We start from the raw sequence: 5,362 nt of genomic DNA, 5'->3' as shown, positions 1-5,362 counted from the left end.
TGAGTGAGATTTGATTGTGGAACCCTGTGCCCTGAAAATATGACTGAGGCCTGGTACTGGAAACCCATGGCCTGGGAACTTGACATTTGTTTGATTCTTGAACCCTGTGTCCTGGGAACATGATTGAGGTATGATGGAGGAACCCTGTGGCCTGGGAACATGACTGAGGTTTGATGGTGGTACCCTATGGCCTGGCAAGAGGACTGAGGTTTGATTCTGGATCCCTGTGACCTTGGAACATGACTGAGGCGTGATTCTGGAAACCTGTGACCTGGGAACATGACATCTGTTTAGATTGTGGAATAGTGTGCCCTGGAAACCTGACTGAGGCTTGGTTCTGGAACCCTGTGGACTGGGAACATGACTGAGGTTTTATTCAGGAACAGTGTCACCTGGGAACATAACTGAGGATTGATTCTGGAACCCTGTGGCCTGGGAACATGACATCGGTTGGATTCTGGAACCCTGTGTCATGGGAACATGACTGAGGCGTGATTGTAGAAACCTGTGACCTGGGAACATGACATCTGTTTAGATTGTGGAATACTGTGCCCTGGGAAACTGACTGAGGCTTGGATCTGGAACCCTGTGCACTGGGAATATGACTGAGGTTTTATTCTGGATCCCTGTAGCCTGGGAACATAACTGAGGATTGATTCTGGAACCCTGTTTCCTGGGAACATGACATCGGTTGGATTCTGGAACCTTGTGGCATGGGAACATGACTAAGGTTTGATTGTGGAACCCTCTGGACTGGGAACATGACTGTGGTTTGATTGTGGAACCCTCAGGCTTGGGAACATGATTGAGGCTTGATGGTGGAACCCTGTGGCCTGGCCACAGGAATGAGGTTTGATGGTGGAACCCTGTGGGCTGGGAACATGACATCGGTTTGGATTCTAGTACCCTGTTGCCTGGGAACATGAAATCGGTTTGATTCTGGAAACCTGTGGCCTGGGAATATGACTGAGGTTTGATGGTGGTACCCTATGGCCTGGCAACATGACATCGGTTGGATTCTGGATCCCTGTGGCCTGGGAACATGACTGAAGTTTGATTGTGGAACCCTGTGGCCTGCCAACATGACTGAGGTTTGATTCTTGAACAATGTGTCCTGGGAATATGACTGAGTCTTGATTCTAGAACCCTGTTGCCTGAGAAATTGACTGAGGTTTGATGGCAGAAACCTGTGGACTGGCAATATGACTGAGATTTGATTGTGGAACCCTGTGCCCTGGAAATATGACTGAGGCCTGGTACTGGAAACCCATGGCCTGGGAACTTGACATTTGTTTGATTCTTGAACCCTGAGTCCTGGGAACATGATTGAGGTATGATGGAGGAACCCTGTGGCCTGGGAACATGACTGAGGTTTGATGGTGGTACCCTATGGCCTGGCAAGAGGACTGAGGTTTGATTCTGGATCCCTGTGACCTTGGAACATGACTGAGGCGTGATTCTGGAAACCTGTGACCTGGGAACATGACATCTGTTTAGATTGTGGAATACTGTGCCCTGGGAAGCTGACTGAGGCTTGGTTCTGGAACCCTGTGGACTGGGAACATGACTGAGGTTTTATTCTGGAACCCTGTAGCCTGGAAACAAACTGAGGATTGATTCTTGAACCCTTTGGCCTGGGAACATGACATCTGTGGATTCTGGAAACCTGTGGCCTGGGAACATGTCTGAGGTTTGATGGTGGAAACCTATGGCCTGGCAACATGACTGAGGTTTATTTCTGCAACCCTGTTCCCTGGGAACATGAATGAGGTTTGATTGTTGAACCCTGTGGCCTGGCAAGATGACTTAGGTTTGATTGTGGAACACTCTGGCCTGGGAACATGACTGAGACTTGATGGTGGAACTGTGGCCTGGCAACAGGACTGAGGTTTGATTGTGGAACCCTTTGGCCTGGGAATATGAGTGAGGCTTAATTCTGGAACCCTGTGGCCTGAGAACATGACTGGGGATTTATTTTTGAAACCTGTGTACAGGGAACATGACTGCGGGTTTATTCTGGAACCCTGTCTCCTGGTAACATGACTGAGGTTTGTGTCTGGAACCCTGTTCCCTGGGAACATGACAGAAGTTTGATTCTGGAAACCTGTGACCTGGGAACATGACATCTGTTTAGATTGTGGAATACTGTGCCCTGGGAAGCTGATTGAGGCTTGGTTCTGGAAACCTGTGGACTGGGAATATGACTGAGGATTTAATCTGGAACCCTTTTGCCTGGGAACATATCTGAGGATTGATTCTGGAACCCTGTTTCCTGGGAACATGACTGAGGTTTGATGGTTGAACCCTGTGGCCTGGCAACATGACAGTGGTTTGATTGTGGAACCCTCAGGCTTGGGAACATGATTGAGGCTTGATGGTGGAACCCTGTGGCCTGGCCACAGGAATGAGGTTTGATGGTGGAACCCTGTGGCCTGGGAACATGACATCGGTTTGGATTCTAGTACCCTGTTGCCTGGGAACATGAAATCGGTTTGATTCTGGAAACCTGTGGCCTGGGAATATGACTGAGGTTTGATGGTGGTACCCTATGGCCTGGCAACATGACATCGGTTGGATTCTGGATCCCTGTGGCCTGGGAACATGACTGAGGTTTGATTGTGGAACCCTGTGGCCTGCCAACATGACTGAGGTTTGATTCTTGAACAATGTGTCCTGGGAATATGACTGAGGCTTGATTCTAGAACCCTGTTGCCTGAGAACTTGACTGAGGTTTGATGGCAGAAACCTGTGGACTGGCAATATGAGTGAGATTTGATTGTGGAACCCTGTGCCCTGGAAATATGACTGAGGCCTGGTACTGGAAACCCATGGCCTGGGAACTTGACATTTGTTTGATTCTTGAACCCTGTGTCCTGGGAACATGATTGAGGTATGATGGAGGAACCCTGTGGCCTGGGAACATGACTGAGGTTTGATGGTGGTACCCTATGGCCTGGCAAGAGGACTGGGGTTTGATTCTGGATCCCTGTGACCTTGGAACATGACTGAGGCGTGATTCTGGAAACCTGTGACCTGGGAACATGACATCTGTTTAGATTGTGGAATACTGTGCCCTGGGAACCTGACTGAGGCTTGGTTCTGGAAACCTGTGGACTGGGAACATGACTGAGGTTTTATTCAGGAACAGTGTCGCCTGGGAATATAACTGAGGATTGATTCTGGAACCCTGTGGCCTGGGAACATGACATCGGTTGGATTCTGGAACCCTGTGTCATGGGAACATGACTGAGGCGTGATTCTGGAAACCTGTGACCTGGGAACATGACATCTGTTTAGATTGTGGAATACTGTGCCCTGGGAAACTGACTGAGGCTTGGTTCTGGAACCCTGTGGACTGGGAACATGACTGAGGTTTTATTCTGGATCCCTGTAGCCTGGGAACATAACTGAGGATTGATTCTGGAACCCTGTTGCCTGGGAACATGACATCGGTTGGATTCTGGAACCTTGTGGCATGGGAACATGACTAAGGTTTGATTGTGGAACCCTCTGGACTGGGAACATGACTGTGGTTTGATTCTGAAACCCTGTGGCATGGGAACATGACTGATCCTTGATGGTGGAACCGTGGCCTGGCAACAGGCCTGAGGTTTGATTGTGGAACCTTCTGGCCTGGGAATAAGCCTGAGGTTTAATTGTGGAACCCTGTGGCTTGGGAATATGAGTGAGGATTGATTCTGGAACCCTGTGGCCTGGGAACATGACTGGGGTTTTATTTCTGAAACCTGTGTCGAGGGAACATGACTGAGGGGTTATTCTGGAACCCTGTGTCCTGGGAACATAACTGAGGTTTGATTCTGGAACCATGTGTCCTGGGAATATGACTGAGGTTTGATTCTGGAAACCATTGGCCTGGGAACATGACTAATGTTAGATTGTGGAATCCTGTGACCTGGGAACATGATATCGGTTTGGATTCTGGTACCCTGTTGCCTAGGAACATGAAATCGCTTTTATTCTGGAGACCTGTGGTCTGGGAATAAGACTGAGGTTTGATGGTGGTACCCTATGGCCTGTCAACATGACTGAGGTGGGATTTTGGATCCCTGTGGCCTTGGAACATGACTGAGACGTGATTCTGGAAACCTGTGGCCTGGGAACATGACATCTGTTTAGATTGTGGAATACTGTGCCCTGGGAAGCTGACTGAGGCTTGGTTCTGGAACACTGTGGACTGGGAACATGACTGAGGTTTTATTCTGGAACCCTGTAGCCTGGGAACAAACTGAGGATTGATTCTTGAACCCTGTGGCCTGGGAACATGACATCTGTGGATTCTGGAACCCTGTGGCCTGGGAACATGAGAACGGTTTGATTCTGGAACCCTGTTGCCTGGGAACATGTCTGAGCTTTGATGGTGGAAACCTATGGCCTGGCAACATGACTGAGGTTTATTTCTGGAACCCTGTTCCCTGGGAACATGACTGAGGTTTGATTCTGGACACCTTTGTCCTGGGAACATGACTGAGCTTTGATTGTTGAACCCTGTGGCCTGGCAAGATGACTTAGGTTTGATTGTGGAACACTCTGGCCTGGGAACATGACTGAGACTTGATGGTGGAACTGTGGCCTGGCAACAGGACTGAGGTTTGATTGTGGAACCCTTTGGCCTGGGAATATGAGTGAGGCTTAATTCTGGAACCCTGTGGCCTGAGAACATGACTGGGGTTTTATTTTTGAAACCTGTGTACAGGGAACATGACTGCGGGTTTATTCTGGAACCCTGTCTCCTGGTAACATGACTGAGGTTTGTGTCTGGAACCCTGTTCCCTGGGAACATGACAGAAGTTTGATTCTGGAAACCTGTGACCTGGGAACATGACATCTGTTTAGATTGTGGAATACTGTGCCCTGGGAAGCTGATTGAGGCTTGGTTCTGGAAACCTGTAGACTGGGAATATGACTGAGGATTTATTCTGGAACCATGTTGCCTGGGAATATAACTGAGGATTGATTCTGGAACCCTGTTTCCTGGGAACATGACTGAGGTTTGATGGTTGAACCCTGTGGCCTGGCAACATGACAGTGGTTTGATTGTGGAACCCTCAGGCTTGGGAACATGATTGAGGCTTGATGGTGGAACCCTGTGGCCTGGCCACAGGAATGAGGTTTGATGGTGGAACCCTGTGGCCTGGGAACATGACATCGGTTTGGATTCTAGTACCCTGTTGCCTGGGAACATGAAATCGGTTTGATTCTGGAAACCTGTGGCCTGGGAATATGACTGAGGTTTGATGGTGGTACCCTATGGCCTGGCAACATGACATCGGTTGGATTCTGGATCCCTGTGGCCTGGGAACATGACTGAGGTTTGATTGTGGAACCCTGTGGCCTGCCAACA

General features: G+C 49.2%; 1 long non-coding RNA gene across 1 annotated transcript; it reads right to left on the bottom strand.

Annotated features, from left to right (window-relative positions):
* Nucleotides 1–2,150: 2,150 nt before the first annotated feature.
* On the bottom strand, nucleotides 2,151–4,812 carry LOC309622397. The gene is made up of 3 exons (XR_014240826.1): nucleotides 4,387–4,812; nucleotides 3,369–3,548; nucleotides 2,151–2,204 (listed from the first exon to the last, which is right to left on the bottom strand). It is a non-coding gene; the product is annotated as an uncharacterized lncRNA (long non-coding RNA).
* Nucleotides 4,813–5,362: the final 550 nt, after the last annotated feature.

The sequence above is a fragment of the Balaenoptera borealis genome, assembly GCF_965194805.1.
Source record: "Balaenoptera borealis genome assembly, contig: HAP1_SCAFFOLD_2459, whole genome shotgun sequence".
In the NCBI taxonomy this organism is placed as follows: Eukaryota; Metazoa; Chordata; class Mammalia; order Artiodactyla; family Balaenopteridae; genus Balaenoptera; species Balaenoptera borealis.
This window is presented reverse-complemented; position numbering and strand designations above follow the sequence as displayed.